This window comes from Oncorhynchus nerka, linkage group LG1 (genome assembly GCF_034236695.1).
Source record: "Oncorhynchus nerka isolate Pitt River linkage group LG1, Oner_Uvic_2.0, whole genome shotgun sequence".
NCBI lineage: Eukaryota > Metazoa > Chordata > Actinopteri > Salmoniformes > Salmonidae > Oncorhynchus > Oncorhynchus nerka.
Window position 1 is genome coordinate 20,098,627 of NC_088396.1, and position 15,159 is coordinate 20,113,785.

At 41.7% G+C, this 15,159-nt stretch overlaps 1 long non-coding RNA gene across 1 annotated transcript; it reads left to right on the forward strand.

The window, feature by feature from the left end:
• The first annotated feature begins 205 nt into the window (after positions 1-205).
• LOC135565673 (uncharacterized) lies at positions 206-11,335 on the forward strand. The gene is made up of 3 exons (XR_010461768.1): positions 206-314; positions 6,277-6,407; positions 8,191-11,335. It is a non-coding gene; the product is annotated as an uncharacterized LOC135565673 (long non-coding RNA).
• Positions 11,336-15,159: the final 3,824 nt, after the last annotated feature.

A 15,159-nucleotide genomic window follows, 5' to 3' on the forward strand; every position in this document is an offset into this window, starting at 1 on the left:
ATATATATATATATACATACACACACACACACACACACACACACACACACACACATGAGGCTCGGGGGTGGAGAGAGAGGCGGTGTTGCTGTTAAGACAGGCATCAGCTCCTTCATGGATCATTCTCACTACAAGAGACAACCTCACTGGAAAGAGAGAGAGAGAGAGAGAGAAAGAGAGAGAGAGGGGAAGGGAGAGAGAGAGAGAGAGAGAGGAAGGGAGGGGGAAGAGACAAGCCAGCGGAGGGAGCAGAGACAAAGCTTGCTGACGGAGGAAGTGAAGTGTGCTCTGCAGCATGTGGACCATGTGCTCAGGTAAGAACAACTCCAACTCCTTTCTGTCCCTGTACACGTCTATTTCTCCCTACCACTCTATTTCTCTCTGTCTTTATGTCTGTTTCTCTGTCCCTGTCTCTCTCTATATTTCTGCATCTCTGTGCCCAGTGGTTGCCATTAGAAAGGTAAACAATTTATTTTTATCAGTTCATTTTATTAGTACTGTTGACTTGTAAACATTATGCGCTATCGTATCCAAAGTTCAAACTCCACTCCCTCTTCCCTCAATGTATACCCACGTTTGGAATATATAATGTAAATTCTTCATGGGAGATTTGTGCATAATGGGAGTATATTAGAAAAATATAATTGCACAGATGTAATATATGGTGAGATTTATCTGCACATATCGCATTGAAAAAAAACAAAAGGGCATGGATCCTGCCGTTTTCAAGATTTCGGTGCTGAACTGGATGTATATGGTATTGTCCTAGGAGTATATCTTTGTTTTACTGGTTTGTACTGTGAGTATATCTTTGTTTAACTGGTTTGTACTGTGAGTATATCTTTGTTTTACTGGTTTGTACTGAGAGTATATCTGTGTTTTATTGGTTTGTACTGGGACCATATGTGTGTTTTATTGGTTTGTACTGGGAGTATATCTGTGTTTTACTGGGAATATATCTGCGCTGAAGTTTTGTACTGGTGGTACTGTTGTGGAATGTGTGAGACTTGGCCCCATATCTCTTTGTTCCCTAACTCTTTCTTTCTCTGTGGGGCCGCAAGAGAACAGAGGAATAACACACACACACACAAACTACGCTAACAGGCACAACACACATGAACACACACACACACACACACACCCCTCTTGTGGAGAACCAGCCGAAACTTCCCTCCGGGGGGAGAGCTATGTGAGGAATGTGATTATCACGTATTTGTGTTTATTTTATCACAGCGGGATGCTCACAAAGCAAAGAGGGGACTAGATCAGACAAACGGCTGATGCTGAGTGTGAAACTGTGTGCGTGTGTGCATGCTTGCCTGTGGGTTAGTGAAGGTGTGTTAGGGTAAGGAGGAGAGACTGTCTGTGAATTTGTTTCAGAATTGTTTTAAACCGTTAAACAAAGGAATATGCTCAGTTTCTGAAAGACAAATACCTATGCCTTGTACATACATACTGTTCACCTTTTCTATACACTCACGCAGACTTACACCCACACATGCACTTACAGTCACATGTGCACTCAGTCACTGAGAGCCATGCACCCACTCACCCCAACACCCACGCAACCACCCACACACTCACATGCACAGACTAGCACCCTCCCGCCCACATCCACGCACGCACAACAAGCCCAGCCGTCTGTCGAGCCAAGTGCATTACAGAGTTCTTTTAACACACAGCTTCTGAATGGGGGGGATGAATGTGGGGAATTTCAGCTGAAACGTGAGGACAAAAGCCAGGGGGACATTTAAAAGGCATTAACAGATCCATGGGAATCAGGAAGGGAACATACACACGCACCTGCTCACTCACACATACATATACACACACACAGGAATGAATATTACACAGACTCGCACACAGGGGCGTTATGCTCCCATTATTTTATAGGGGGTACAAAGTACGTGAAGATGCCCCTGGCAAAATTCTTAGAATTTAGCATTTTTCAAACACCTGAAACATTGTTTCCTGCAATCTAGAGCCATAATCATTATGCCACGTTCTATGTAAAAAAATATATATAAAAAATAAAAGTATAATTTTTTCTGCATAGGCTGTCTAAGCATATCACTTTACCTGATTTCACTTGGTGAAGTCCATGGGCCAAAAAATACATGCACGCAACAATAATGTCTCTGTCAATAACAAAAACAGTCATGGGTTGTAACTCTAAAATTCACCCGAAAGGCAAAGCACTCTGGGGAATATTCAAATAAGCAGTGTGCTAATAGTACCATAACCCAAGAATGTGTATTTTCTGAAGTCTAGCAACCTTGTCAGCAGGCATGTCAGCTAATATAGTTATACAATCTACTCTAACTTGATTGATAGCCTGAAATGGCTTGGGAGATTGGGAATCTATCTTGCTGTCCTGCCCATCATTGGTAGCTAAAATCAAATCAAACGCTGTTTATGTCACTCAACACTCTCTCCTCCTCCACTGACGATACTGTCGGCACGCACCAGAGCAGGGTTTCCCAAACTTGGTCCTGGGGCCCACCCTGGGTGCACGTTTTTGGCTTTTGCCTTAGTACTACACAGTTGATTCAAATGATCAATGCTTGATGAGGAGTTGGTCATTTGAATCAGCTGCGTGGTGCTAGGGCAAAACCAAAACGTGCACCCAGCGGGCGCCCCAGGACCAAGTTTGAGAAACCCGGCTCTAGAGTGTAGCCTACTGCCTAGCATATCCGTGGTGCCTCTTAGAAGGAACCACTTATTAGGGAGAATGGAGGTACTCTTTCACTGGTGTGTGCACCCTCCGCAAAATACTCCTAAAAGATATTTGAATAGATTATTATTATTACACACACAGAGATGCAGCTCTGGCGTTAGAGGGACAATGGTCTGGGATAAGAGATGACGAGAGACTGGTCATGTTGTGTTTTTGTGTGTTAGAGTGATGAATTGAGAGAGAGAGAGAGAGAGAGAGAGAGAGAGAGAGAGAGAGAGAGAGAGAGATGGAAAGGGGGACCTACATTCACAGGTAAAGAACAGGGATTGAAGTGAATAATGCTCCCAGCTCCCACCACATACCTTACCGTAATTAACTACTGGTCTTCTGTTCAACTGGAGGACAGTAGCACACTTTGTCCTGAATGGTAATACCCTCTCTAGGACAGATGCACACATGTGTAGACTACCTTTATACATTTTTATTCATTTCTGACTTGAGATACTTGAAATAAACCTGGAGAATTAGAAAATTGACTCAAATCGACCATTATCTCCAATGCATGATTTATGGCATGTGTTGCCCTTTTACTTAAAGTGGTCCCCGAAAAACCGTACTACATCACATATGTGCAGATATGTACACCATGTCATTGCTCTCTCTCTCGCTCTGCTGTGTGTGATTCTTGCTAGCTGTCACTCAAAAGGAAAAGGGCTGAATCTCATTGGCTGGAACTCGAATTGCTAGGGGGCTGGCCCATGTGGGGGGAAATGGCACAGCACAGCTTCCAGAAAACAGTCACTTTCAAAATAGGGATTTTGTGGCTAATTGAGGTAAGACTGTAACTCTGCTCAAAGAATATGCATGTATGAACCACACATTGACAATGTCAGTCCAAAGAATACTTTCAAAATACTTATTAGATGCCAAAATACCGAAACATGTCTATATGTTTAGGCACTAATTGCGACTAGTTAAGGTTAGGGATAGGGTTCAAACATAAAAACGAAACAGGTGCCTAGCACTGCGATTGAACCCACGATGCTCGGCGCCGTAGAGCACAGTATAAATAACTACTAGATGGTAACACGCACTCTTATTGCCCCTAGTGCAGGGGTGTGTCAAACTTCAAACTCAAAAAAAATGGTTCTCTAGGGATTTTTAATGCTCCCTGACTTGTCTAGCTTTCATTTCCATGATTATAAGTGAGTTGGACATCGTCAAGAATATAGGTCCATCATAATTTCTACACAGTTTCGATTTGGTTTTAGTCATTTTAAATTAGTTTGTCCACCCCCCCCCCCCCCCCAAAAAAAAAAATGTAATAAGAAAACTCAACCAGATGCGGGCCAGATCGGTAGTGGATGGTTGTAAATTGCCATGGAAAGGAAATGCCATGCCATCATTTTAACATTCTAAATATAGCATTTGGGCTGTGATTTCCACAACTTTTCATGTTTGCCAGACCCTCTATGAAACAGAATAAAAGATCTTACCAGCAGTGTCAGTTAATTCCATCAGTAGTAGTTTATCCAAACAAACGCAACATGACTTCTAAAGGACTGGTCAATAGACCTAACCCTGATGGCACAGTCCATTGAAGTAAACCCACACCTTTCCCAATATTACTGGCACACGGCTTAATGTTTGAACCCATTGATTTCTGAAGGGAATAAGGCAGATATGTTATGGGCTATAGCAGGTGTTCACTGTAGTCATAACTGTAGTCATAGGACTAGTAGGTGACATGATACCAGTTTCAAATACCACAGAATTTGACGTGATATTCAGATGAGAAAACAAGTGTTAATTTATTCCGGAAATTTCACAATATGAATGCAATGCATCTGTCACATATGACTCAATTCTCAAACGATAACTACTCAAGTGACAACATTTGTTGAATTTCCCAAATTACCATCAGATGAAAACTCTTACTTGGGAAATTGAGAGGGTGACAAAAGAGAAAGGGACAGTGAGAGAAAAAAAATAGTTCAAAGGCAGTTTTGGGAAATGTATGCAAATTGATATACACCCCCTTACCAGATCAACCCCCCTCCATCATCCTATCAGAGAGAGAGAGAGAGAGAGAGAGAGAGAGAGAGAGAGAGAGAGAGAGAGAGAGACCAATATACTCTAGGTGAACACCCCTTGCAGTTGTTTCACCTCGTCTCATGATGCTAAAGCACCCTGTTATCCTCCACTGTATAGACATGAACATTATTGCCCAATGGAGAATGCAGAGATGGAGGAAGAGCTAGAGAATGATGGATGAGGAAGGATGGAGGACCTATGACGGAGAGATGGAGGAGAGATGATGAAAGATGGAGAAGGCGTGAAGGTGGAGAGTGTAGGCTATAGAAGATAGATGTACACTCTTAAAATAAAATGTTCCTGGAGGATTTTTTTAGGGATTCTTCAAATTGAAACTGTGGGGGAACCCCTATACGTTCTTTGAACCACCCTCTTTAATGGTTCCTCAAATAACCTTTTGGGTTACATTTTGGGGATTTTAGCGGCAAACCAGAAGTAAAAGATCCAAATATGAGGTAAACTCCCAGCAGAGCCCCAAGTCCAATGGGTATATCCTCTGGCGTGTTGATGTTAATGTGTTGATGTTCTCTGTATCCATAGCCAGTATGATTTTGCAGTGCATGGTGATCGAACAGGTTTCCAGTGATATTCATCAGATGTGTAGGGAGGGTGCACAGTACATTTTGCAGTGATAAATCAATACTTAAAGAGTCTATTTGAACACTGCCTCAGATAACACAAATACATTTTACAGCAGTGTATAGAAATGCCTATGAGACCCCATAATGCATTGCTCTTTTACGGTACTGTACTGTAATATAGAATAACAGTGGTTAACTGTTAGTTTTGCTGTAAATGTACAGCCATTTGTAACAGTGAAGGAGAGAGAAGATGAAGGAGAGAAGGATTGGGAGAGTTGGAGGATGAGATTGAGAGAGATTTGGGCCCGTATGAAACTCTCTCCTCATTGACATTAGAATGGCATTCTGTAATGGGATTAAAAAATCTACTCCAGACCAATACATCAGTCTAATTCAATGAAACACATTTGGTGTCTAAACTAAGAGCAGCAAAAATGTAGGCTAGTCATATATTCTGGAAACCATGAAACTTCATCAGCCTTTCTGTGTCAAGTCGTGTTATGCATAAGAGTGGACTTTCCTGAAATCGTAGCCTACGTGTCACTACACGCACATGGGTCGCGGCAGGGACGGCCCCGGGTGAAAGGGTTTGGTCATTGAGGTCGGTGTCAGGGCGGGCGGGGGACAATCATACAGCCCGGCTGAGGTGAAGAGCATGTCTCCCCTTTACCTTCGCTGGAGCAGTAGACCCAGTGGCATTTCCGACTGATTCGGTATGCACACGGAGAAAAGCCCCGCGGCTAGCCAGCGATAAGGGTGGAGGGGAAATTACTTGAGGAAATCGCAGATGAGTGATGGGTTATTTGCATGAAGTGCATTCGTGATTGAGAAAGTCAGTTATTCTCTTTCTGTATTCGTTTGTTGGAGAAACTCCTTTCAGCCTAAGGGGATGTTTATTTTTTTTTGTGTCGCCTGTTTTTGTAGCAGATAACTGCCGAGTGTCGAGCCCACGGAAGGTGTCTGCAACCATGGGCTCTCTGCTGCACAGCTGTCGGTGTTTGGAGCAGCAAGGAGCGGAGGAAAGAGCCTCGACCCTGGAGACAGACAACCACAAAGTAAGCAACAGCTGTGGACTCGCCGTCTCATCTTTACATGCTAAAATACACTGTTTATATCATGTTAATTCGATGGGATATATTATTGTTTTATTTGCAAAATTGTTTCACATTCGTAATCAACATCAACTTTAGGTTTTAGATTCATGTTTAGACAAGTGTCATTATTTTGTCAGTTAGACCTACGTGTAGGCTATCTTATCCTACAGTTTGCATTGTATGACAAAGACCAAAGAAGCATTGGCAAATATGTTGGTGAGCATGGCATTGCAACAGTGTGTGGTCTGCCTTGGCTTTGGCAAGAGTATGTGTGTGTGTGAGCGTGAGCGTTAGTGCTTGCGTGAGAGAGAGAGAGAGAGAGAGAGAGAGAGAGAGAGGAAGAACGAGAGATGAGATCTGAGAGTGTGGTTGGGTGCAGACAGGATCTCTGTGTGTGTTTTCCCTTCTTTAAGTTGAGGGAGGAGGGGTGGTATGCAAGTCAAGCGAGGTGTGTGTGTGTGTGTGTGTGTGTGTGTGTGTGTGTGTGTGTGTGTGTGTGTGTGTGTGTGTGTGTGTGTGTGTGTGTGTGTGTGTGTGTGTGTGTGTGTGTGTGTGTGTGTGTGTGTGTGTGTGTGTGCACGTATGTGTGTGGTATGCGAGCTGCTGGAGGACATTCTTGTGTGTGTTTTGGAATGTGATTACCCTGGGGGAGACCCTGTGACTGAGACAGAGAAAGAGAAAGAAAGAAAGAAAGAAAGAAAGAAAGAAAGAAAGAAAGAAAGAAAGAAAGAAAGAAAGAAAGAAAGAAAGAAAGAAAGAAAAAGAAAGAAAGAAGAGGACGAGAAGGAAAGAGATTGGAAGAGAGAGGAAGAGAAAGAGAGTGAGAGAAGGCAGGGATACATTTATATTTTCGATTCTATTAATGTCAGTGGTGATATGATTGACATGCAGGTGACTTTAGTATTGCTACTAGTAATATTAATAATAGTTATCATCATCACCATATCTTAGTGACATTTAATTCAAAGAAAAAAGCCTTTCAAGCAACAACGCAAGCATTCACAATAGGAACAATGGTTAAAGGGCCTTAACACTTGACTTGTTACAAATGGTTTGTTACTTGTTACAAATGGTTTCATGCAAACACTGCTTCTACAATCTTAGTTGAAATGGATGTTAATATGGATGTCATACAATAGGGGGCATTTGTGAGACACACACAACTGTCTCAAGTCCCAGACACTATGTGTTCATATACTACAGTTACCGAAGACACATGATGGCATACCCAATATGAAACACACAGCCTCCACTTATAGAATAGAATCATTTTTCGAACAAAGCTGTTTTATATGTGAATGATTATTTAAAGCGTCTTATTGAAGATTTGTAACGGTGACAGTTAAGCTCAGTCATAGTGAATGGGAAAACGTAAAACAGAGTTTCTTCTTATAAGTGGACAGACGACGAGGTTAGGGTTCTGGTTTGGTTGTTCCTTGGAGGATATTGCTTGTTGTTGGAACTAGATGGGGAATTGAAACGATAGGGACTGCCAAGAATTGCCCACACACAAATGTTACATATTCTAATGAGCAATCTGGCCCGGACTGAATACCAATACACTTCACACTACAGGCGTATATTATGCAATTGATTGTGAACATAACCAAGTCTGTTTCAAGGGATTTTAAATAATTGTTATTTGTTCCTATTTTCTGTCCCCTACATGATTTTGGTTTGATGAGAGTTAATGAAAATGAGAACCTAATTAGGATATAATATATCATATAATGTTCTCTTTCAGAACCTGTCCATCAGAACCTGAAATCGTCAAGATGACATGGTGGAGACATCCTTCTACAGGTAATTGGTCTTTTTCTAGCTGTTATACAGAGTTTATGGAGGATGACATGTTCCTGTTTGTCCAGGCCCTCCGATGTAGGCTTTCAAATGAAACCTCTTGACTTTTTACACGTTTCGTTACAGCCTTAATATAAAATTGATTAAAATGTTGTTTCCCCCTCATCAATGTACACACAATACACCATAATGACAAAGCAAAACCAGGTTTTTACACATTTTTGCAAATGTATTCAAAATAAAAAATGGAAATATCACATTTATGTAGGTATTCAGACCGTTTACTCAGTACTTTGTTGAGGCACCTTTGTCAGCAATTACAGCATCGAGTCTTCTTGGGTATGACACTACAAGCTTGGCACACCTGTATTTGGGGTGTTTCTTCCATTCTTCTCTGCAGATCCTCTCAAGCTCTGCCAGGTTTGATGGGGAGCATCACTGCACAGCTATCTTCAGGTCTCTCCAGAGATGTTAGATCGGGTTCAAGTCCGAGCTCTGGCTGGGCCACTCAAGGAAATTGTACACTTCTGTACTGTATTGGCTGTGTGCTTAGGGTCGTTGTCCTGTTGGAAGATGAACCTTCACCCCAGTCTGAGGTCATGAGCGCTCTGGAGCAGGTTTTCATCAATGATCTCTCTCTACTTTGCTCCGTTCATCTTTGCCTCGATCTTAACTAGTCTCCCAGTCCCTGCCACTGAAAAACATCCCCACAGCATCATGCTGCCATCACCATGCTTCACCGTAGCGATGGTGCCAAGTTTCCTCCAGACGTGACGCTTAGCATTCCGGCCAAAGAGTTCAATCTTGATTTAATCAGACAGGAGAATCTTGTTTCTTATGGTCTGACAGTCCTTTAGGTGCGTTTTGGCAAACTCCAAGTGTGCTGCCATGTGCCTTTTACTGAGGAGTGGCTCTAGGAGGAGTCTTGGTGGTTCCAAACGTCTTCAATTTAAGAATGATGGAGGCCATTGCAATCTTGGGGACCTTCAATGCTGCAGACATTTTTTGGTACCCTTCCCCAGATCTGTGCCTCGACACAATCCTGTCTCGGAGCTCTATGGACAATTCCTTCGACCTCATGGCTTGGTTATTTCTCTAACATGCACTGTCAACTGTGGGACCTTATATAGACAGGTGTGTTCCTTTCCAAATCTAATTGAATTTACTACAGGTGGACTCCAATCAAGTTGTAGAAACATCTCAAGGATGATCAACGGAAACCGGATGCACCTGAGCTCAATTTTGAGTCTCATAGCAAAGAGTCTGAATACTTTTGTAAATAAGGTATTTCTGTTATTTATTTTTAATACATTTGAGAGAAAAAAATCGAAAAACCCGTGTTCGCTTTGTCATTATGGGGTATTGTGTGTAGATTGATGAGCAAAAACATTAATTTAATCCATTTTAGAATAAGGCTGTAATTGAACAAAATGTGAAACATATCATGGGGTCTGAATACTTTCCAAATGCACTCTATACCTGTTATTAAGTTTCCATTGTCCTGAAGTGGTGATATCTGTGGAAGTACTGTACAAGTCTAGCTCTTGCCCTATATTTTTAGTTTGACTATAGTCAGACTCTTTGACTGTGACTTTGCGTTTCTATTAAGTGAATTAGCTCAACATTTCTAGGGTTTTGGGTCAAGGATGTTTCATGTCTAATTCAGTCAAGGGATTGTATTGTTATTTTACAATTATTACAATTATATAGCCATAATTCAGAGGATCGTCCTTTCAGCTCTTTCAATCTTTCATTCTGTCAATATTTCATTCTGTTCTTCCTCTGGCTTAACATAACACCTCCTACAGTGTGTCTAATCATCAGATCATGAGTCATGACTCTTGATGTATTTTGAGAGGGACTGGATGCTATTTAGCTCTGGCAATAAGAGCTATCTGAGCGATGTAGCTCCTGTGAGTACATGTCTACCAAGAAGGACAAGAGAGTAGTTACACTCTTAGAAATAAGGTGGTATCAAGAACCTAAAAGGGTTCTTCATTTGAAGAACCCTTTTTGGTTCCAGGTAGAACCCTTTTGGGTTCCATGTAAAGCCCTTTCTACAGAGGGTTCTACATGGAACCCAAAAGGGCTCTGCCTGGAAACAAAAAGGGTTATCCTATGGGGACAGCTGAAGAACCCTTTTGGAACCCTTTTTTCTAAGAGTGTATGGTTTGGCTGAATGTAAACTGAATTCAAAAAGGCAGAGTGATTCATACAGTACACACACCCCCATGTTTCCCCTGCCTCTGCTCTCCTCAGATGTAAGACACATGACATCATTAAAAGGGAGCTCTCAAGCTCAGTGTGGGTTCCTCGTGTGGGTAGACTGTGTGTGTGTGTTTGTTTGTGTGTGTCTGTGTGGGAGAGAGAATGAAGCCATCCAAAGCGCCAGACCCATTGGTCCATGTTCACTGTATGCGTGCCCTACTGGAGGCTCTCGTACTGGGATACGCTCACTCCCACATCAGGGTAGAGGTTGGGGCTGAGTGAGAGAGGGAGTGGGAAGAGAGGAGTGAGAGAGAAAGAGAGGAGAGAGCCGGAGGGAGTCAGTGGGAAGAGAGCTCTGCCCCACAGCATAGAGAGGGTGTTTTTAGGTACGGTACATGCACACACAAACACACACACACACAGATCAATCTAAATACAGTTGCTACTGGAGCTGCGTTGATGCAGTTACTTTAATCTTAGGATTTTGTCAAGATTAGCTCAAGATTGATCTGCTGTTTTGAAGTCTATAACATTGTACGTCTGTTTCATACAGTTCTCCTGGTTTCAGTCTCATTGAAAAGTTATGAATGTATGAATAGTTTCATTCCAAAATACAATACATACATTTTCTGAAATATTGATAAATTAGCTTTTATTGTTTAAAGAAATGTTGATTGACATTGGGTTGTTTAATGACAGACATGTATTTGTTTAAAATCTTACACTTGATGGTTTCATTTCAGAGAGACAAATAATCATGTATTTTTTTGCAAAATGCTACATATCAGCCTCACTCTAAGAGAAATAAGAATACTGCTATGTTTTACACAGTCAAATGTAACAAATAAATACATGTTTAATAAAGAAATGTACAAATGATACATTGCATTTTTTTTTAAAGATGATTCAATACAGTAATATTAGATCTGTATGTAAAACATTTACATTTTACATTTCAGTAATTTAGCAGATGCTTCTATCCAGAGTGACTTACATTACGTTTATTAATCTTAAGATAGCTAGGTGAGACAACCTCATATCACAGTCAAATATACAGGATACAAACATCCCATTCCAGCTAAACAATGGATACAAAGCATTTTGCAACAACAACAACAAATATCTATGAATTAAAAATCTGAGAAAAGTCATATTTTACACACACATGAAGATACCCATAAGCCAAAAAACACAGCTGTGAAAAATTGGAAATAAACTTTTTTTAAACCAACTCTTTCAAATCTATAAAACAAAGATACATATGAAGTTCAGCAGAGGGTTTCTCACCCTACTTTCTCTGTCTCCTCTCCTCTCAGATAGTAGGCTGCAGCTCAGACACTCTTGGCAGAATCGTCTCATATTGACTTTACCCTGCCTTCTATATGAGTTCTCTGTTTTCCCCAGGAAAAAAATGAACAGAAAGCCCAGTACAGCATTCCCATATGGTCCTCTACTGACTAGATGTATTACACACACACACACACACACACACACACACACACACACACACACACACACACACACACACACACATGTACACATGAAAGTAAACATGCACACACATATACATACCTACAGTCATACACGCACACACACATGCACGCGCGCACACACAAACACACACAACCATTAGTCATAGTCTGTAGTAGTTGTCATATGGTGTATAAGTCATAGTAAGGTGGGAGGAATAGAACAGAGAAACAGACAGATGCGTTGTCCTGATCTTTCTCCAACACAGCTTTAGTCATACTGGATGTGTCTGTGTGAAAGAAAGTGGCTTGGGCTCAAAACACGCTCCCTAGTGGTCTCTCTGGTGAATTGCAATGTGTGTGGCAAATAACAAAACATTAAAAAACGCTGACCTGGACTGTGTTAATTAGGCGGAGGTGTAAAGTACTTAAGTAAAAGTACTTTAAAGTACTACTTAAGTCGTTTTTTGGGGTATCTGTACTTTACTTTACTATTTATATTTTTGACAACTTTTACTTCACTACATTTCTAAAGAAAATAATGTACCTTTTACTCCATACATTTTCCCTGACACCCAAAAGTACTCATTACATTTTGAATGCTTAGCAGGACAGGAAAATGGTCCAATTCCCACACTTATCAAGAGAACATCCCTGGTCATCCCTACTACCTAATCTGGCGTATTCACTAAACACAAATGCTTAGTTTGTTATTTATGTTTTAAGGTTGTAGTGTGCCCCTGGCTATCCGTAAATAAGAAAAACAAGAAAATTGCTTTGTTTAATATAATGTGAAATTATTTATACTTTTACTTGTACTTTTGATACTTAAGCATATTTTAGCAATTACATTTACTTTTGATACTTCATTATATTTAAACGGAAATACTTTTAGACTTTTACTCAAGTAGTATTTTACTGGGTGACTTTCACTTTTACTTGACTCATTCTCTATTAAGCTATCTTTACTTTTACTCAAGTATGACAATTATGTACTTTTTCCATCACTGTCAGGAGGCCATATGATGGAAAACATTTTGCAATGGAAAATCTAAATTAGCATTACTGGACAAATCCAGGTAGTCCCTCCCTGTTTCAGTCCGTTTTCTTCCGTTTAGTGCCTAATGAACATGACCCTGTATTACATGAGACTAAATGTACTGTGCTGTAAAGTGGCTTTGTTTCAAAATACATATCGTAATTATATTGTAGAGGAAAACATTGTGTAATCAGAGACAAAACATGAAGGCAGACAGACACAAAGTGGCGACTGGTCCAGAAGTCCAGTCCTCAGACCCCTCGGTCACATGCAATGGCATGAGCCAGCGGACAATACAAGACAACCAGGAAGTCTGAGGGAGGGAGAGACCACTCTGACACTGGGGGGGGTCCTGAATTAGGGACACACACACAGCTCCCGGATTCCCCTGAGGGAAACAGGAAGTGAGACGGAGAGAGACAGGCGTGCGCTGCAGGAAGTAGACCCTGTGTCATTCCATCTCTGAACAGCTGTGAAAAGAGTCCCTCTTCTCTCTCTCTCTATCTCTCTCATCCCCTGCCCTCTCCTCCACATTTACTACCCCCAATGGATTCATAGTGCATTTCCAGGAACCTGAAATGACTGCTCAGTGCAGTGTACTGTGCATAGTAACCCTTGACCTCAGCTCTTTGTCCAGCTGCTGAGAATGGTACAGTATGTGGTTCTCCAGGAGACACCCGGGGCGTGAGTCCACAAGTCTGGCCAGAGGCAGGGCGTCACTCCTGGGGGAAGTGGTGGTTAAATGTGGGGTGTGGAGGGTGTGGATAGGGGTAAGGGAAGGTTAGGTATTGAAGGAGGCGTGGGGTGAGGAGGGGTAGGTATGGGTGCGAACAGGGAGAGCGGCTGGAGGAAGAGCGAGAGGAAGCCGTTGGAGGGAGGGGTGTGTGTGTGACAGAGAGAGAGAGAGAGACAGAGAGAGAGAGCAGGAAACCCTGCTTGGTGTGGCGGAGGAGAATGGAATGTTTAAAAAGAACACGCTTCGCCTGCAAATGTCCAGGATGAGGGCGTCTGCTCGTGCCGCTGTGCGTGTGTCTGTGTGGGAGGATGTGACACTCATGTTGACTTGGCCACTCACAGGATATATGAAGAGGAGCGTGACCAAACAAGGGATCAGAGAGGGAAGTGTGCATATAGGTAGACGAGAGAGTGAGAGAGTGAGTGAGAAAGAGAGAGAAACCATGGGTGGAATGGGGCACTAAAAGTGAGAGTGAGTCAGAGAGAGAGTGGGAGAAGAAAATAAGAAGAGAAAGAGAGACGCCATCAGCTGCATTTCCTCTGACACCTTTTTCCTACAAAGGAAAGGGGAAAAGGAAGAGAGGAGGAAAGGAGAATGAGGGGAAGGGAAGGGACGGGACAGGGCTGGGCTGCAGAAGCAGACTAGCAGGCTCCTTTAAAAGAGTCTCCGGTGTTGTCACACACACACCTTAGGGGCACCACCCAACACCCACATATACACACACTCTGCCACCTTTAATCAACCTCCCACACAGTGTATAACACCCACAAACACTTCCTCCATCTACAGAGCCACACATACAAACCTGGAGAACACCACCCACAACCTGTAAACATGTTCCAGTAATGTTTACTGTACATTACTGTCAGGGCAGTAGCCAGTAGGTTACTGTAAATTTACAGTAATTTACAGTAGATTTACAGGACCTTTACTGAAAAACAGTAAAGTGCATTACTGGAAACACTTCCAGTGCATTACTGGAAGCACAGTGGTAAACGTTGTAGATTTACAGTGCAGGCAGCTAGTGCCAACGATGGGCAGTATTTCTGTTACATGTATTTGATATAGATATTTCAATAGTTTTAATACCTATTTTATCATTTGTATTTCATTGGCTTGAATTACAATGAATGTATTTTCAAACAGTTTAACTAGAATATATTTAGTATTTTCTTATACAAATATAAACTTGCAAGTAGCTCGCTTAACTACAACAATATTCTCGGTATTGGGAACATAATCTTTTTACTTGCTATGACTGTGACATGTTCTTGTTAATCTTCCTAATGATCCATCCCTTTTTTCAATTTTCGCCTAAAATGACGTGCCCAAATCTAACTGCCTGTAGCTCAGGACCGGAAGCAAGGATATGCATATTCTTGATACCATTTGAAAGGAAACACTTTGAAGTTTGTGGAAATGTGAAATGAATGTAGGATAATATAACACATTAGATCTGGT